The sequence below is a fragment of the Canis lupus genome, chromosome 11 (genome assembly GCF_048164855.1).
Source record: "Canis lupus baileyi chromosome 11, mCanLup2.hap1, whole genome shotgun sequence".
In the NCBI taxonomy this organism is placed as follows: Eukaryota; Metazoa; Chordata; class Mammalia; order Carnivora; family Canidae; genus Canis; species Canis lupus.
Window position 1 is genome coordinate 52,658,417 of NC_132848.1, and position 20,824 is coordinate 52,679,240.

At 38.5% G+C, this 20,824-nt stretch overlaps 1 long non-coding RNA gene across 8 annotated transcripts in view; it reads left to right on the forward strand.

The window, feature by feature from the left end:
* The window catches only part of LOC140600205 (uncharacterized), a 75,746-nt gene that overhangs the window by 4,293 nt on the left and 50,629 nt on the right, over window positions 1-20,824 (forward strand). For 5 of the 8 annotated variants that reach the window (XR_012003414.1, XR_012003419.1, XR_012003420.1 and 2 more), the window contains 3 exons: window positions 658-802; window positions 2,162-2,287; window positions 7,624-7,691. This is a non-coding gene — a long non-coding RNA (uncharacterized lncRNA). Of the gene's footprint in view, window positions 1-657; window positions 803-1,093; window positions 2,288-5,548; window positions 5,588-7,623; window positions 7,692-18,666; window positions 18,828-20,824 lie in introns of those variants that run through there. The other 3 variants (XR_012003418.1, XR_012003417.1, XR_012003415.1) reach the window with 3 other exon arrangements.

Below are 20,824 nucleotides of genomic sequence, written 5' to 3' on the forward strand. Positions count from 1 at the left end.
GTTATGTACTTAAAATTATTTGTTAAAAAAAACTATCACAATAGGAGTATGGAAAAAAATAAGCCCTGTAATCATTTTAATACCTGGCAGGTGATATTTACTGTGATTTTTTTTTTTAATGGAAATTTTTACCATGTCAAAGATTCAGCCTCTCTTTCTTTTTTTTTTTCAGCCTCCCTTTCCTCTGTCATTCCATCATCTAGTCCCAAGCCATCAGCACTCAGTTACATAAGACACCTCAGAGCTGCTCACTCCTTTTATGTCATTTAGGAAATTAGTTTGATCTGAATATGGTTTTCCTGAAGGAATAACCAGCTGTTTAAAATATCCTTGTTAGAGTATGAATGACTTATCTCACTAAGCTGCAGAAATTCATTCTTTAGCACATGCTCAGATAATTTTTTATCAGTTAGGCAGTGAAAATTAACTTGGAACTAAGGATTTAAATTTAATGTATATGTGGGAAAACCTGGTAAGCATGCCATCCAATGATACTTATAATAGAGGTTATCTTTAAAGAGTTACAGATTTGAACTTTAATACCCTCCCCTGTGGAATAATAGAGACATAGCACTCTTAAAAAATTAATAATGTGCAAGATTTAGGGTGGGCTGTGATAGACAGTTGTAAATCTTTATTGTTGCTTTTTCAAAGCAGAACCGAATTTCCAAGCATTGAGAGAAGATGAAGCCAAATGATAGAAGTGTATTATGGAAGAACTGGTAGGTGACCAACATGTGGGCAGATGTCAGAGAGGAGGACAAACAGGGAGCCCTGCCACTTACTGGCCGTCTGGATTTGGGTAAATTAATTTACCCTCTTTGTGGCTTAGTTTTCTGCATCTCTAAAATGGGGGTGAAATAGTCCTTATTTCATGGGATTGTTGTGAGGACTAACTAAATCAGTACCTATAGTATGCTGAGAATGGTGCTTGGTGCATAGTGCAGGGCTCAGTAAACTATCAGCCACTGTTGCTATTGCCATTGGTGCTGGTATTATTTCAGGCCTTACTTGATGACTTTCAAAACTACACAGAGATGGGATGCCTGGGTAGCACAGTCAGTTAAGCATCTGACTCTTGGTTTCTGCTCAGGTCGTGATTTTGGGGTTGTGAGATCAAGCCCCTCATTGGGCTCCACACTGAGGAGGAAGTCTGCTTGAGATTCCCTCCCTCTCCCTCTATCCTGTTACCCCCCATTTATTTAACAAGAAATAAAATCTTGAGAAAAAAAAAACTACGCAAACATTATATGTAGGGAAGTGAGTAAGGTACTTGTTGTCTAGGCACTAGGAAACGTGCCTAGAAAATGAATATTACTAGAAATATTTTTACAAGTTACATGCAAGATAACACCAAAGGGAAGAGTTGGGCAGACCAACAGCAGGTGAAGATCAGGCATGAGTTGGTGGGAGACCTCCCTGCGGGATTTCTCCGCTCAGGCAGTATTTGAACTGAGCATCTTATGGCAGATGCAGAATGCTCTGGCATTTTTTTCACTATGGGAACCTCTCAAGTGAAAGTCTAAGGATTGGTGAGGAAACGAATGCATAGGCCTATAAAGAAAAAGAAAAGACAGCACTTGGAGGTTCATCTGTGTTAGTGGAAGAATTGGCTGTGTTTAAGTAACAGGTTAAAATTTTAAAACTTACTTGGGCCTCCTTGAAAGGAATAGGGAGGATAAAAAGACATGGAACAGGAGCAGAGAAAGAAAAGGCAGAAATTAATACACGAAGTAGTATAAGTTACTCAAGGACTGAAGAATCTGAAAGCTGGAGGAAGTGGGGTTTTGGAGAGGAGCACATGTCAGAGGATGTATTAGACCCCTCTGCAATCCTGAGATTATCACTTTTGGAAGCATCAATAGAAGCTTCAGATTCAGGAATCTGTGGAGAGTAATAATCCAGCTAAGATACATTTCAGGATCTTGCCAGCAAGGTCAATAGATCTAAGGACTTCTAGAGTAGGAAACAGGGCAGCAGCTGTGTCATCAAGTTTAAGAAGTCTTGGGCCTGGAGTGGACAAATGCAGGGAAGATCAGCTGCAAGGCTACAAGCATTGGACTACAGGATTACCTATTCAAAATGTGGGGTGCTGTGTTCACATGTGGAGAAGTAAACTCACTTGTTAGAGACCTGGCTCCATTTGATGTTGGCCTTTCAGGCTAGAAACACCAGACTCCTAAAGGAAATAGAAGAAATAGAAGAGCTCAAAACACTTGAAGGATACCAAGAGAAAGAAGATTTGCGCGTGATCTAGACATCAGAGGTGCTGCCACTGAAAACCTAGGTATCTCTTTGTACCTAATTGGGCTCTCTGTCCCTTCTTTTCTTTTTTTTTTTTTTAAGATTTTGTTTATTTATTCATGGAAGTCACACACAGAGAGGCACAGACACAGGCGGAGGGAGGGGCAGGCTCCATGCAGGGAGCCCTACAGGGCCGGGTCTCCAGGATCAGGCCCCGGGGGTGAAGGCAGCACTAAACCGCTGGAGCCACCTGGATGCCCTCTCTGTCCCTTGAATGAATGCCTGGCAAGGGTGAGGATGACTCTTAGACCAATCAGACCACATCGGTCAGTTGTGGTCAATTGGTTGGGGGGAAAGGGGAGTCCATAGAAAAAGTTAGATTTTTTTTGAGCAGAAGGAGGAAGATGTATAGGAAGTCATCTATGTCCTTATAAAAGGATCCTGTGTCATAGTTAATGTCTTGTTTGGAAGTTTCTCGCAACTGAATTTAAATTTACATGTAGCAGTTGGAAAACTAACCTGTTCTAGAAGGCATCCCTGCGAGGCGGAAACCAAGACATTGTTCTTTGTCCTTGGCTTCCCTTGCATATGCTGCCCCCCCCACACACACACACACCTACCCCCCAAAACTCAGTCTGCTGCCATCAGTTCACTGGGTCTTAGGAACATCATTTTGTTTGCAAAATGCTGCTGGCTACAAAAGTCACAGTTGCTTCTACATTTGTGGGACTTTGTGAGAGATTTGGGTGGGTTCCTGCATTTCAAAGGTGCAGAAGGCTCAAGGCTCATCCTGGTACCTGGTCAGGAAGGTGGACTAGTGCTCAGCTATTCATAACCTCCTCTCTATAAGTCTTGTTCTTATCCTCACTCCTACTCTTCTTTCTTCTGGCATACGTGAGGGGGTCACAGGATATAGATTTGGGGTTGGAAAGGCAAGAGACCTCACTTAGACCTCCCTGTCTCTATTGGCCTTGATCCAAGCTTTGAGTTTGGGCATTCGCCTGCTTACTAATAAAAAGCTCATTGGGGCATAGACCCAAGTCTGCATGTTCCCTTAGGTAAGTTGATCAGCAGAAGAGGTAGGGATAGCAATTGAATTTGGAATTCTACCCCCAATTTCCCAATTTTTAACACTGTTTTGTGGGACAGATGGTTATTTTCTACATCTTAAAGCCATGAATTTGTCTTACAAGATGTTGCCTAGCTCAGAAATTCCCAAAAGAAAAATGAAAAAAAGAACAAGAACTTCAGAAAAGTTAGAACTGTTTTTGTGACATATAAGCTAGAAAAAAACAAAAAAAGTATATTAAAAATATATATAAAAATATTTTAAAAAATATATGTTGAGCAAGATCCTGTAGTTGTAATTTACCTTGATGCTTGATGAGTAACTATTGCTGTTCAAGTTATAAACGAATGAAAAATGTGAACTGAAAGACAATTCCAAATAAGTGGAAATATTGTTAGATTCAACACGTAATAAATTCTTTATTTTAACTATAAAGAGCTATACATTTTATATTAATAGAAAATGAATTTCTCTCTGCCCTCAGCTATTTAAAGAATATTGGTTTGAAAGGGTGCCAGATGATTCCTTTCCCCAGGGCTCCCATATGACTCGAGCCAGTCCTTTCTCAGCCTATCTATCATTTATCTAATGTTGCTTTGTTTGTACCACCTACTACACAGCCCTCAGATTCCATGAGTCCTTTTGAAAAGACAGGTTATTACAAGGAGTGGTGGGGGTGGAGAGGATGAGGGTAAAAATTGTGAAGATAAGGAGACTGACTCCACACCTATTAGAACAGCCAAAATCCAAGAAGCTGACCACACCAAATGCTGGTGATGTGAGGAGCAACAAGAACTCTTGTATATTGCTGGTGGGAGTGCAAAATGGTGCAGTAACTTCAGAAAACAATTTGGTGATTTCTTACAAAACGAAACTTACTCTTACTACAGGATGCAGTAATCACACTCATTGGTATTTACCCAAAGGAATTGAAAACCTATGTCTACACCAAAATTTGCACACAGATGTTTATAGCAGGTTAATTCATAATTGCCAAAACTTGGAAGCAACCAAGATGTCTTTCAGTAGGTGAATGGATGAATGAACATCTACATAATGGAATATTATTCAGCACTAAAGAGAAATGAGCTATCAACCCATGAAAAGACATAAAGGAAACTTACATGCATATTACTAAGTGAAAAAAGCCAATCTGGAAAATCTATGTACTGTATGAGTCCAGCTATATGGCATTCAGGAAATGGCAAAACTGTGGAGACTACTGATCAATGGTTGCCAGGGGTTAAGGAGAAGGGAGGATTTGATAGGCAGAGCACAGAGGAGCATTTTTGGACAATAAAACTACTCTGTGTGATACTATATCATTATCAATTTGTCTAAACCCATAGAATGTATAACACCAAGAGTGAACCCTAATGTAAACTGTGGACTTTGGGTGATTATATCATTATAGGTTCAGCAATTGTAACAAATGTCTCACCACTCTGGTGGGGCAGGTTATGCATGTGTATGGCAGGGGATATATGAGAAATATCCTACTTTCTGCTCAATTTTCCTGTGAACCTAAAACTGCTCTAAAGAAATAAAGTCCATTAAAAGCACACACAAACTGTTTCTTTTAAAGAAAAAAATAAGTTTTCTGTTTTATTTTCCAAAACCCTGTATTGCCAGTCTGCCTACCCATATGATGGACATTCACTCCCTAAATGCTGCTTTAGAGGGAGAAGGGTGATAAGCCTCATACATGCATCAACCGTATCAAATGACCTTGGCTTTATGAAACTCCTGCCTCTGTCATATTTCTTTTCAGTATGCAGTGAATCATTGAAGTCAGCACTTAAATTTATATGAAATAATTATTGAGAAAATGTTAGTATTTTTGTTCACTACACAACTGGAGAAGAGGCCTTGGCGTGCAGGTCCAGGTTTTGGGGTGTGAAAACAATGGAGAGTTACCCAATCCATTCTCATAACTTCCCTTCCCCCACTTCAAGAGAGCCTCTGACACTGCAAAAATTTATACTTACGGAAATTGAAAATTAAGGAACTGATCTTTTTGTATAAGTTAAACCCTCCAAGCTACTACTTACCTAGGATCACAAATGAAAGGAGTCAGACTTTTGAAAATAAACAGAATCAACAGATTAAACACCCTTGAGTTCTAATAACCCTAGTTAAAAACCCTTAGTTAAAAAGTAAACAATTAAGAGATACTCATCAAAGGTGGATAGCTTTTAGCAAAGAAGCTTGTAATTTTTTTTTTTTTTTTTTAAGGGAAACTCTACTTGGAATCCATCTTGTCCTAACAAGAAGGTAATAGAGCTCTCCAGTCATTACAAACCTCATTTAAAGAACCAGGCCCCACCACAGGATGTCTCCCTTTTGATATAGATCAACTTTATTATGTGACTTATTTTAATGAATGCATAGAATTGAAGGTATTTTTTGTTTTAGAATATAGTTTGTTATTAGTCTTCAGGTCAAAAGTCCTTTGAGAAATAAGTGGGCAGGACAAGAATTTTTCACCTACAAACCAGGGTTGGGTGAGCAAATACAAACCAGATTATTTTTGAAGTGTCCACTCATGAGATCCCTTTCAAACCTTACTTCTTGAACCTAAATAGTTTTCCTTATTCCCTTGATTTCTACCTCTAGTGTCCAACCTTTAATGATTTGGATTCTGATCACCTTACCATGTATCCTGTTTGTTGGATGTGCACCTCCCAAGATTCTAATCTGGACCCTGGGCTGATAATTTGACCAAGACTTCCTGTTTCCTTGCTTGATAATTTAATCTGGCACTGTAATGAAATAGAAAAAAAACTAGGTTTGCAGTCACACAGCTTTGGTTTACATCCTGAATATACCACTAAATGTGGTCTGATTTGGGTAATGCACCTTTTTGAGGATCAATTTCCTTTGTGGAAAAATGAGGATATTAACACCCACCTCAAAATATGATTATGATTGGAAGTAGATAGTGGTAATGGTTGTATTACATTGTGTCACTGAATTGTACACATAAAGAAGGTTAAAATGGGAAATTTTATATGTATTTTGCCACAGTTGTAAAAAAAAAGAAAAGAAAAATATGGTTGTAAAAATTAGCCTGTGGAACACACATTGCAATGCCTAGCACATAGTAGGGTCTCAACAAATAATAACTGTATGGCATAGAATATTTTATGTTGCAAGTACCAAAAAAGCACAACTGGTTTAACCAAGGGAATATTCATGAAATTGAAAAGTCCAGAGATAGGGTAGACTTTTTTGGATTCATTTATGTCACTAAAGATTGTTTAAGTCTTTAGTCACTGAGGGTTGTTTCTATCTTTCCATTCTGCCTTCTGCATCACCAGCTTTATCCTAAAATCAGCAACTCTCATGAACACAAGATGGTTACCTACAACAGCTCCAAAAAGTACATGTTCCCTCATCCACATCTAGAGCAAATGAATTAGTCCCAGCAGCCCCGCAAGTATCCTGATATTCACTTGCTTGAATCACATGCCTGCCCTGGAACCAAAAGTCGTGCATGGGAAGATGGAATGTGATGGTTGGTTTCAACTAACCAGGCAGTGGGTCAGCTTCCCTGGAAGCACCTGGGCTGCATGGGGAGAGGCAGATTCCTCAAATGACAATCAAGAGACTGTGGAAGAGAGAAAGCAGAGCTTAAGACACTAAAGAGACTACCAACAAAAGTACATTTTGTAGCTATTATCATTATTATTGGCTTTCTTGGCTCTTAGCCCTTGGCTCTTGGCTATTTCTTTGGAAATCATTAAAAAAAAAAAACAGTAAGATCTTATTTTGAGTAAGTGTATTCTTTCTAGCAAAGGAAGATCAATAAGTATAAAGGTAAGTTTAATGTAACGGCCATTAGGAATCTGGAACACCAGCCAAACAAGCAGCAAAATGCATTGAATAAAGATGTCTATCAGGAACAAATGTCAGAGATGGAGAGCAAGGAGGAAGCTAGATGGTAACTTGCCCAAGTGCCCAACCCAGAGGGTGAGATTAGTTACCGGGCTACTCTTTACTGGTGCCAGGTTAGAAGCCCATGACATAGGTCGGGACAAGAGCGGTATTCCCCAAAGCAGAGTTGCGAGAAGAAAAATCTAATTAAAACCCAATTTTTACTGCTCTGCCTGTGCCTTTGCAGCCACTATCTGCCCCTCTGTAAGATTCCTCTCTTTTTGATCCAGCCCCCATCTAATGACTCACTGATTTCTGCCAATTTTATTTCTGTCCCTTCTGCCAAGAAGGCTCTCCCGCATTCCTTTGCTGCATTTCATCTGGCTAATTTCTACTCACTGGTTAAGACTTTAAACTGTGTCTTTTCTTCCCAGGAAGGCCTTCCAGTGCACCACTGCTGCCCCACCGCCCACCCCAAGACACACGCCACTGGCTGATTAAGGTAACCCTGATTGGTACTCACTGCCTGTAATCAATACACAGTATGTATCAACACATAGTAGTAGCTTAATGACCTGTTTATCTGTCTGGTCCCGACCCCTGACCACTCTCCCCGTACCACATTAAAGCTTCTGAAGAGTAAGGACTTTATCTTAGTCATCTTGAGTTCCACGATGTCCAGCACAGTGGCTGGCACATAGTAAGGGTAGTTCAATGAATCAAAGAGGCAGTGCCTTCGGTGACACATAAAAACCAAAGTGTTCTCCCTACCTAGATAGGAGTTGAGAATGAGGAATATGGAGCCACAGAGATGTTTTGTACAGTTTGTACCCACTTAGACTTTGAAAGTTATGAAGGCAGAATCAAAATTTTCAAGAAAGTCCAGAATACCTCTTTTTCCTTTTCTAGTCTCGATCTTCAAACGCTGTTCCCTTTCCCAAAGTGTTAAAAGATATTTATTTTTTCTAGTCACATAGTGTTCACAATTTTTATGTTGTTTTTTTTTCCCCAGAGAATAAGGATGCGATTATTACATGAAAGTGACCATTATAATAGTTCAGACTTATAAACACTAGTTATTGGCATTTACGGAGTGAGGCAAGCCACCTGAACAAAATACCAGGTACTCAGTAAACTTACTGAAATACCTCATTCTGGTTACAAAGAGCTCATATGACCTTTATGTAAGGAATTTGTTTACTGTTTAATTTATTTTTCCATTTTGAAATAGAGATTCATCCATTATAGGAAAGGAGCCAATTATTGGGTAAACACAGTAACACCTAATGACTATACCCTCTGGTATTTAGTCTCAAAACATTTTATGTTTCTTAGCATGCAGAATTAAAAGTATTTTAACATTACACTAAAATGAGATTAAATATAATTTTTAACGTTCCAGGAGGTTGAATACTCAGCCGTTTATCAAGCAGGCTTGCTGAAATGTCTTGTGCTTTGCCTGGTGGTTAGGTTTTCATAAGAACCTAAGGGAATAAGTTACAGAACTGAGATCTGTTACAGAACTGAGATCTGGCCCTGACAACTTCTTCTTGGTTTCTGGTTATTTAGGCTTATTTAGAGGCAAAGCCAGACCCAGGCAAGTTTCCTAATGTAATGTGTCTTTACACACTATTCCTGCATGACCCATCACTGCCTTCAAGTCCCCTTCTCCCTACTCTTGGTGTCCTTCCTGCCATGTCCTCATGCTCTTGTGCCTTTCTAGCCAGAGCAGAGGGCCACCATCCTGTTCCTACATAATGACCCACATGTACACCTTTATCTGACTCCTGTCACTCTCCAAGGCCTCTCAGAAGAGTTATAATAACTTTCTTATTCTAAAGTATACTTTAGGGACGCCTGGGTGGCTCAGCTGATGAGTGTCTGCCTTTGGCTCAGGGCACGATCCCAGTCCCAGGATCGAGTCCCATATTGGGCTCCCTGTGAGGAGCCTGCCTCTCCCTCTACCTTTGTCTCTGCCTCTTTCTATGTCTCTCATGAATAAATGAATAAAATCTTTAAAAAAAAAACCCTCAAGTACACTTCAAAAAATCATATTTTAGTGTTTTCGAAATTCTAAGATATACTCTCCCATTCCCCCCAAACACACATATTTTGGCGTTTATAATATTAGAATTAATTTTATAGTCTTTTTCTTTTATCTCCTAAAAAAAAAAAAGTGCTTACTACATTTCTGGTTAATCCCACAATCAAAAGTGTCTTTTTAAAAAAGATTTTATTTATTTATTCATGAGAGACAGAGACATAGGCAGAGGGGGAAGCAGGCTCCTCATAGGGAGCCCCATCCCAGATCCTGGACTCCATCCCAGATCCTGGGACCATGCCCTGAGCCAAAGACAGACATTCAACCTCTGAGCCACTCAGGTGTCCCCAAAAGTATCTTAGAATTGGAGATCTGTGGTATGAACATACTTCGCTAGAGAGAAGTTTTTTATTTTTTAGTCAGATATTGCAGTATGTGAGATTGGAGCTGTCACACGGCTAATTCAAGCAGAAAAAGGGCTTTGAGTAGGAATATACGAATAGTTTAGAGTCGGTCATCATAAATATCTTAGCCCCCCACCCCTTTACATTGCCTCGTTTGGGTATTAGAAGCTAAGAAAATACGAATCTAAATGTCTCTATCATATAAAAGATAGGGATCTTACACTTTTCTCTGCACAAATCTTCCTTTTTTAAAAAAATTTTTTTTTATTTATTTATGATAGTCACACAGAGAGAGAGAGAGAGAGAGAGAGGCAGAGACACAGGCAGAGGCAGAAGCAGGCTCTGGGAGCCCAACGTGGGACTCGATCCCATGTCTCCAGGATCGGGCCCTGGGCCAAAGGCAGGCGCCAAACCACTGCGCCACCCAGGGATCCCTGCACAAATCTTCCTTTTTTTTTTTTTTTTTTTTTAAATTTTTATTTATTTATGATGGTCACAGAGAGAGAGAGAGAGGGGCAGAGACACAGGCAGAGGGAGAAGCAGGCTCCATGCAGGGAGCCCGATGTGGGATTCGATCCCAGGTCTCCAGGATCGCGCCCTGGGCCAAAGGCAGGCACCAAACCACTGCACCACCCAGGGATCCCCCTGCACAAATCTTCCTAAAACCATTTGTGTTGAATAAGAGGCTAGGGTTGTGAACAGAACTCTCCAGAACTTTTCCATGTGGGTGACTAGTTATCTCAAACTACCCCTCAGGTCTTCCCCCAAACAAATGTAACTTGATCTCATCTATTCTTGCTAAAGAGGACAATGATTGTACAGGTCACTGGTCTGTGGAGGGGGCACACTGTCAACATAACCATGAACATACATGGTTCCTGCCTTGGGTGGAACAGAGAGATCAGAAGTCTATTAATGATGTCCAGCAAAAATACACAATATTTTCCTAAAATACATAGAGGAAGATAATTATAAATTGAAAAAGAGCATTTTCTAGCTATTCCCAGTCAAACCATCTTAGTTGTTAAAATAAAGAATAAATTGGAAATTCTGAGAGTATGCTTCTCCTAATATTTGCAGTACCCAGGACATGAATGCAGGTAGAGGGCTACGTACAATAGGTCCAAAGCATTAAGTTGTAAATCAAGGTAAAAAAACCCTTAAATAAATGTGTTTTATTCTCCTTCCTTGAAAAATATATCCTTATTATGACAAAAATGTTAATGTATAAAGCAATGGTTTTTATATGACTGAAAGCTAAACAGCAAAAATGACTGGAATTAATTTTTATTATACATTTGGGTGTTATGTTGATAGGCTTATGATGTTTGGATGAGTAATAAGGTAAAGATGTACATCATAAGTCATAAATTACCACATATTTATTTTATACTTTTTTTCAGGAAACCCCTAATTATAATGTTATAATCCACATAATTTGAATTCTGTTGACACCAATTAGCAAAATTTTTCCTAAATCAATGTACTTTTTAGCTTTTAGCTAACTTTTTATTATGGAAATTTAAAAACATTTACAAGTAAACATTTATAAATGTAAATATAGAGTATAAAGAACTCCACCGTACCTGTCATCCAGCCTTGATAATTATTCACTCTTCGTCAGTCTTGCTTCCTCCATACCCCAACTCTCTATATTCAATTATTTTGAAGATAGATATCCTATCGTTTTATACATGAATGTATCAATATGCGTCTCTAGACGAAAAAGGACTTCTTCAAAAATTAACCTTAATACTATTTTCATATTAAGAAAGTTATTCCTTAATATTAGATGTTTTAAAAATTTGCTTTGATAAACTTAGAGAAATTTTGTTCTAAGGCAGTAGCAACTAGAATTGTCAATAAAAAAATAGAATTGTCAATAAAATTTTTTTTGTCAATAAAATTTCTAAATAAATATATTTATATTGGGAAATAAACCACAAATTTTACATATCATGTTCAAACATTTTAATGGGGTTGCAGTAATGATTATTATCACAGAAAATACTACAAAATTTTAATTTTATCGTAAAAACTCTATCACCTATACTTTTTTCCACCAGCCTATTAGCAATACCTATAGCCAGATAGTGTTAAATCTTCTTTCAACCTTTACCATGCTGAGATATAAAGAAAAACAAAATGAAAAATATATGGGTCAATTTGTTCAATTCTCTCTTCATAGGGGACCATATCTCTACCCATAATATAATAGAATATTTATATATGACATATAAATATGATAGAAAATAACATCTATCTCTCTAGATACAGATATATAATATATAGATATATAGTTGTATACAAATGACTTAATAAACTTAATAATTATGCAAACATTTTTATTTCCTTCTTCTAATTTTCTGTTATTTTATTGGAATATCATTTTTTGTTGTACTTGTCACATTTAGTGTATTTCTATTTAGAAAAATTATTTTCTCTAAAAATTTAAAAAAATATTCTAAATTATTTTAAAAAGTGAAATAGGCAAGCTTAGGTCTGTCTGTGTCTCATATAAGTTTCTTCTAACATCATTAATGGCAAGCAACAGTCCAAACCAAATAACTGTTGTTAGCACAAAATAAGACCATAGACCACAATTCCTTATTTATTTGAGAATCTTCTATTGTTTTACTAACTTTCCTAGTGCAGTTCACCATCTTTTCTAAATTAAATCTTACTTCTCTAAGAGCATTTAAATGGCACCTCCGTTTTTAACCAGAATGTCTGTGTGGTCAAATTTCATATGTATTTGATCAAGATGATCCCATTTTGGGTCAAATCCAGAGAGTACTGTATATAATCATTAAATCACTCCCAAGAATATTGTTTCTATTGTCAGAGTTGAGGCCATACAAGGAACATGCTGATAGATATTTAATAGAGTTGAATGTGTTTGTGTTTGTGAAGTACAGGGCTCAGGGCAAGGGCTCCTCTTGCTTGAGTCTCAGAGTGGCACTGCAGACCAATGATAAATGTATGTATTAATGATACCTTATAATATGCATGTACTACATTTTTTGAAGTGCTTCCACATTTACGATTTCTTTTGATCTTCACAATAACCTATGAACTAGATAGAGCAATTAGAGATGAGAAACAGAGGTCTAGAGAGGTTAAGTGGTTTATCTAAAATTACACATCTAATTATGGTAGAGCTAAGAGTAGAGCCTAGGTCTTCATATACAAGTTTTCCTCTCGTACTATGCTAAACCGCGCTGTCTCCTTAACATTTCTAAAACAAAGAGACCTGACAGTTGGGCAGGTTGTATCTCAACATTTTTCATTCCTTAAAACCCTTCGGATTTTAGAAAAGAGAATAAATATGGGACAAGGAATGAAAAAAAAAAGTCATATGCTCCTTCATATCTGTCCATGTGGGACCAATATATATTTATTGACCAATGTTTCAGAAACGAGATTTATCTCCTTCCAGGCAAAGGTTCACTTGAGTAATACAGAATAAATCTTCTGAATGGTGAAGATCATATTCCTTAACCTATTCATAAGGTCCTAAGTACAACTCTGGAAACATAAACTTTGGGAGCATCTTCCAAGAGCCAGGGATTTGGGGAATACACTATACATTCTTAGAGTAAAATGCAGCACCTGGAAGTATAAAACATTAGTATGAAAATGAATATAATCCTCTTTTAATCATGCAAGCCAGATTTCTTACAAATTCTCCCGTACAGTTTGCTCAGGACTGCCTTGGTGCCTCTGCCTTCTGCTCATACAGACCCAAGACTTAAAGTACTTACTAAAATCCATTTTTTCTCTCCACTTTTTAGCACCTTCGAATTTAGGATGCTATTTTAGATGAACTAGAACATAGTGAACTGTTAACGATGGTTAACTCTGGTGTAACCAGAGTATGCTTCCACTCCCTAGAATGAGAATGCATTATTTTGATGATAAAAACAAATTTTAAAAAGTTTTAGACACAAAATGCTCTGTGGTTCATACACCCTCCCTATTAGTATTGAAAGAATACCAAGAATGTAATAACAATAATTAACATTTCATAAGGTTTTATATTCATAATGGATATCATAAGTCCCTGCATGTTAGCAATAGACTGATACTTCTGAGATACTCCTCACAGAAGTCAGCTGTGAATTCTCCACAATGAAAACGCTGCTCAACACTCTCTGGAATTCACCATATTGTATTGTAATTATCTGTTTACTTGGCCATCCCTGCCTCCGCTGAGTGAGAGCTTCTTGAAGGCAGGAACTGTGTATATTCATTTCTGTGCTCTGGTATCTAACACAGACCCAAACATCAAGTTCATAAAATAAATGACTGAATGAAAGACTGGCAGGTACTCAGTATTTTTTTTTTTTAATGTTATTCCACCTATGCAATTTAACAGTTTATCTGTGAAGAGGGTGATTATTCTCTGCTAGGGTATGGCTTGTTCATTTTTCCTTTGTGGATGGTAAATGGCAAGGCATAAACAGGAAATATTATTTTTTTAAAAGTGTCTCTATTTTCTCCCCTCAGGCATATATAACTTTAGCTTTTTGTTGTTAAATCTATTAATCTACCTAATTATTGTGTAAGCAGGTAGAGAAAAACACTTTCCAACTTGTTACTACATTAAATATCTTACTGAGATAGGTTATGAGTCAGGGAAGCTTGAAGTCTTTTTTCTTACTACTTAAATCAGAAGAAATATTTTGCCAATGAAAATTTCTCATCTGGTCTTTTTTATTTAGTTAGTTATTTATTTATGATAGTCACACAGAGAGAGAGAGGCAGAGGCACAGGCAGAGGGAGAAGCAGGCTCCATGCACCAGGAGCCCGACGTGGGATTCGATCCTGGGTCTCCAGGTTGGCACCCTGGGCTAAAGGCAGGCGCCAAACCGCTGCACCACCCAGGGATCCCCTCATCTGGTCTTTAAACTTTGGTATCATGTCTACATTGAGAAACTCTGTTTGGGAGAGTGTTCCTAAAGTTCGGGGGTGAAGGACTGAGCATATTTTTATAGGATCTGGTACATAAATGAAAATAAAAATATTTGGCAATCTGTGAAGTGGGCGAAAATATTTGCAAACCATACATCTGACAAGGGATTTACATCCAGAATATATAAAGAACACTTACAAATCAACAACAGCAACAAAACCAAACAACCCCATTAAAAAATGGGCAAAGGACTTGAATAGATATTTCTCCAAAGAAGATAAATAAATGGCCAATAGTTCATGAAAAGATGTTCAACATCATGAATTATTAGGGAAGTACAAATCAAAACCATGGTGAGATTCTACTTCATAATCATTAGGATGGCATGCATATATATGAACATATATATATATCTTTTATATATCTATGACATATATATATAAAACAAGTGTTGGTGAGGATGTGGGAGAAATTGGAACTCTTATGTACTGTGGGCAGGAATGTAAAATAGTGCAGTCTTTGTAGAAAACAGTATGGAAGTTCCTCAAAAAATTAAACATGGAATTAGCATATGATCCCGGAATTCCACTACGTGGTATGTACCCAAAAGAATTGAAAGTAGGGACTCAGGGCGCCTGGGTGGCTCAGTCAGTTAAGTGTCTGCCTTCCATTCAGGTCATGATCCCAGAGTCCTGGGATCAAGCCCCCACTGGGCTCCTTGCTCAGCAGGGAGCCTGCTTCTCCCTCTCAGCCGGCTTGTGCTCTCTCTCTCTCTTTCTCTCTGTCAAATAAAGAACATCTTTAAAAGAAAAGAAAAGTAGGGACTCAAACAGATACTTGTACACTGATGTTCATAGCAGCATTATTCATAATAGCCAAGGTGGGTAAACAACTCAACTGTCCAATAATGAACAGACAACGAAATATGGCTTGTGTATCCACAGAATATTATTCAGTCTTAAATAGGAAGGAAATTTTGATGTATGTAATAATGTGGACAAACCTTAAAAATGTTATGCAAAGTGAAATAAGCCAGTCACAGACAGGACAAATATTGTACCATCCACTTATAGGTACTTAGAGTAGTCACATTTGTAGAGGCAGAAAGTTAGAATGGTGGTTGCCAAGGGCTGGGGAGAGGCAGGAATAGGGACTTAATGCTTAATGATAGTGTTTCAGTTGGGGAGGATGAAAAAGTTCTGGAAACGGACCATGGTGATGATTGCACAACAGTGTGAATGTACTTAATGCCACTGAACCGGGCACCTAAAGCTGTTAAAATGGTAAAATTTATATGTATATTTTTCCAAAATTAAAAAAAAAAACCTACACCTCGAGGGGAGCCTGGATGGCTCAATCAGTTAAGTGTATGTCTTCAGCTCAGATCCCAGGGTACTGGGATCCAGCCCTGCATGGGGCTCCCTGTTCTGCGGAGAGCTTGCTTCTCCCTCTGTCCCTCCCCATGCTTGTGCTTTCTCTCTTTTTCTCTCTCTCTCAAATAAATATATATATTTAAAAACCTTGACATTTGGGCAGCCCGGGTGGCTCAGCGGTTTAGCACCGCCTTCAGCCCAGGGCGTGATCCTGGAATCCCGGGATGGAGTCCCATGTCGGGCTCCCTGCATGGAGCCTGCTTCTCCCTCTGCCTGTGTCTCTGCATCTCTTTCTCTCTGTCTCTCTCATGAATAAATAAATAAAATCTTAAAAAAAACCAAACGACATTTACTTAGCACTTGTTTAAAAGCACTTTTACATGCAGTATTTTCTTTGTTCCTCACAACAACTCTGAGAGATGGGCAGGGCAGTTATTATTATTCTCATTTTACAGATAAGGAAACAAAAGCTCATTTGGTTTAAATAAAGAGTCAAGAAGCACAATATTAATAAGTGGCAGGGTCAGAATTAGGACCCAGAACTCTAGTCCAGTGCTCTTTCTTTTATAGCAAACCACCTTTCACAGAAGGGTTCCTGGACCCTGACAGTTGAATTCACTGGCAAATGCCCAACTTTCATTTGGAGTGTGCATGTAAAGCCTGATTCCAGAGAATGGTCTTGAAAGGGCTTTCTGGAGAATGTGGGCAAAACAACAGGCGCAGAAATCATTAACAACAGAGACCTTTCCCTCATCACAACAATAATATTATAAAGAGCAAGACAGAAATATGAGAACTGAAGCCACTACCAGGAAATGCTCCCCCACCATGTGTTAATTTATCATAGCACTAGTTCCTTTCTAAACAATTTTTTGAGGGACCATCTCTTGTGAGACCGGAATTTTTATTTTGCCAAATATTCCTTAAACTTCATTTGTGGGCCATGAGAGGATCCTTGAGAATGCTTTTTATTGTGGTTAAAGGAGTTTTATTGTTGCCATGTAATACAATTTGATCTGTATCTGATAGCCTCTTAGAGAAATAGTGATGATTTTTAAAAATATAGAGATGGGAAGAATAGCAACACAGACTTTTATCGTACAACTGCGTGTTTGCATTGTTAATTCAGTCCTGTAAAATCTTTCCAGTAAATTAATTACAGCTAAGAATCTGAGGGGACCATAAAGCAAAAACAGCAGAGGAGTCACAGCCAGCTGTTCTTTAAAAATGGAACACTGATTTTTATTTTTAAGTATTCAACAAACAGTTCCTGAAGCACATCCTCAAGAATCTCAATCATATATTGTTGGTAGACTCTGAAGTTTTGTTTTGTGTACCGAAGAAGAAAAATGTCTGTTCCATAGTATTAATACATTTCTCTATGTTCAGGTTATTTTTTTTTAAGATTAATTAATTTATTTATTTCCAGGGGCAGGGGGAGGGGCAGAGAGAGAGGGAGAGAGGAAGCAGACTCTCCTCTGAGTGGGGAGTTGGACACCAGGCTGGATCTTCTGACGCAGATATCACAACCAGGACATCAGGACCCAGACATCATGACCAGAGCCAAAACCAAGAGTTGGACGCTTAACCAAACGGGCCACCCAACCGCCCCAGTTCAGGTTATTTTCATGGCAGGTTAAGACATGAAATTTTGGGATCCATGGGTGGCACAGCGGTTTAGCGCCTGCCTTTGGCCCGGGGCGCGATCCCACGTCGGGCTCCCGGTGCATGGAGCCTGCTTCTCCCTCTGCCTGTGTCTCTGCCTCTCTCTCTCTCTCTCTCTCTCTGTGACTATAAAAAAAAAACAAACAAAAAAAAAAAACAAAAAAAAAACTGAAATTTTGAGGTGACAAAAGGTTTGGAAATTTAAAATATAGTAATAATTATAGAAAGACCCCAAAATGCTTCAAAAATGTTAATAGTGATTCAAATTAATAGAAAAAAACCAAAAGGTGAAAAATTTGTTCTTCAGCTTTCAAATGAATACATATATTTTTAGTTCCATTTTTACAGAAGAGTGAGGCCCAATGAAGTCAAGGACTTGAGCTGAGTTCACCCAACTAGTAAGCAGCAGGCGGGGGGAGGAGGGAGGACTAATAGTCCATTTTACTACTCAGCCTACATTCCACCTGGTGATTCTGAGCAGAAAGGGAGCACCTTAAATTCGCACATTGGTACATCATGTTTCCCTCCAGTTTGATAAGCAGGCATATAATTAAAGAAGCTCCTCTACCACAAAAATATGGTTCATTTGCTCTGAAGCATCCCTTGTATTAACGATTTAAGATCTTAATTCATGGATTGCAAATGAATCATGCCTGCAACCACAATGAGTTTCCACATATGTTTTATAAAATTAAAGTATCATTACATCTTGCCGTCCATGTGTGCATTTCTAGTATCACCAAGGATGTCTTGCTGGTGCCTTTGGGGCCCCTCCACTTACCCCCAATCTTATTTCAGCAAAGGCCTCATGGCCTCATTTTCTTCCTTCTCTTAGTTTAGCTATTGCTAAATCCTATGATTTTAAGTCTCAGTTTTGACTATAAATCTCACTTCCTTAAAGTTGCCTGCTAGTTCCCTTTATATGACACATCAAATCAATAACAATATCTACTATTTATTGAGTGCGTACCATGTACTGGTCACTTAATGCTTAATATTTCTCATCCATGACGTAAACTCTGACTACTTCTGCAATTTTATTTTCCACCGCTCCCTAATTGCACTCTGTGTTCTTCTAGGTCAGAAGTCAGCAAACTATAGCTTCTGGACGCAATCTGGCCTGCTGCCTGTTTTTGTGTGGCCTGTGAGCTAAGAATGGTTTTTACATATTTAAGTGGGTGAAAAGAATCAAAAGATGACTAATACTTTGTGACATGTGAAAATTATGTTAAATTCGACTTCTGTCCACAAATAAATGTTCATTTGAACATAGCTACTCTCAATTCATTTAGGTATTATCTGTGGCTGCTCTCATGCTGTGAGAGCAGCAGTGAGCAGTTACAAGAGACAGTATTATCCACAAAGTCTAAAATATTTATCTGGCTTCTTACAGAAAAGTTTGTCAGCTCCTGTTCTTGCTGAACTAAATTCATTTCTGTCCTTACCTTTTTGTCCTCATATGTCTTCCTCTCTGTCTGGAATGCTTTTCTTTTCTTTCCTTCTTTCTCTTTGTTCTCTGTTAAATCCTCATTCTCTCTAGGTGAGTTTATCCAAGCTCATGGTGTTAAATTTGATCTATGACTCCATATCCAACCTCTGCCTTGAACTCCAGACCTAAATATACAACTGTCTATTGGGTACCTCAGGTTGGTATCATAAACCTCTCAACCTAACGTGTTCAAAGTTGAGCTCTAGATCTGTCCCCCTAAACCAACTCCTGTCAGTCTGCCCCATTGCAGTTGACAAAAACTCTACATTTGTAGTTGGTCAGGCCAAAAACTTTGGTGCATTTTTTATTCCTTTGTCTCACATTTCACAGTCAATCTGTTGGCAAATCGTGTTGGCTCTACCTTCAATATATATCCAGAATTTGACTGTATCTCACTATTCCCATTGCCATCCCCTGGTCCAAACCAGCATCTTTTCCCTGGACAACTGCAATGACCTCCCAACTGTTCTTGCTGCTTTTGCCCCTAAGACCACACAGTGTCATCTTCTCAGATCACGCTACTCCCTGCTCAGATCCTTCCCATGACTTCCTGTCCAAAGTCTACACCTCCTTCTCACCTGTTGCCTCTCAATCTCATTTCCTACTACTCTTCCCCTCACTCACTCCAGCATAGAGACACTGACCTTGCTCTTCCTCAAGTTCCTCCTGGCTCTTTTGTATTTCAGGGCCTGTGTGCTGTTGTTCCCTCCTCCATATTGTCCTGCAGCATCCCCATAGATATTAAGACTTAGATATCTCACTCTTTAGATGTTCAGTGTACCTTCTCAGTGAGACCTTCTATGGTCTTCTCATCTACAATTTCAAATCTGCATTTGTGGTTTAATTTTTCTTCCTTAGCACTTTGCATTAGTGTATTTACTTGTGTTCATTATTGTCTACACAATAATGTAAGTTCATGGGTATGGGAATTTTTGTCTGTTTCACTCACCACTGTATTCCTACTACCCAATGCCTCACACATATAGAGTGCAGCATGTATTTGTGGCATGAGTGCATGAGGGAAAACATTCAGCTCGAGGGCTGGTTTCATGAACCCAACCTGGAGCCTAGGTCCTTCTTCCTCTGGGCCAGTGATCATCTTTAATTGTATTTACTACACTGTAGAACAATTACTTGTTTGACAAATCTGTTTCCCCTACTAAACTGAACTTGATTCATTTTGTATCCCGATGCCTAGCACACCTCCTGGCATGTAACAAATTCTCATTTAATGTTTCATAACTGAATGAATAATTCTTTACCTTTCAAGAAGATGCTTCTCAGAGATTGATTGATTGATTGATTGATTTTGACAGGGAGGGGGACAGGCAGAAGGAGAGGGAGCGAGAACCTTAAGCAGGCTCTGCAGGGCATGTGGAGCTCAATCTCACCACCTGAGACCAGGATCACAGCTGGAATCAAGAGTTGGATGTTTAATACATTGAGCCATCCAAGCACCCTAGAGATTTATTTAAATAGTAAATGATACTTAAATTGGAATAGAATTTTAAAAACCCACAGTTATTCAGGATCATACTTGCTTTTGATTCTGAAGCCACTGAAGGCAAGCCGTGAGTTTTACTGAGATGTAGAACATACTCTACATATTACAGAGCATGATACCAAAGACTTCCAGGTTGAAAATCAAGGTGCAGTTCCTTGCCTGGTGATGTCCTGACTTACATCATTGCTTATGCCTTAAGTTAAGACTGTTGGTAGGTGGAGAAAATATTTACTTTTATTTGTTT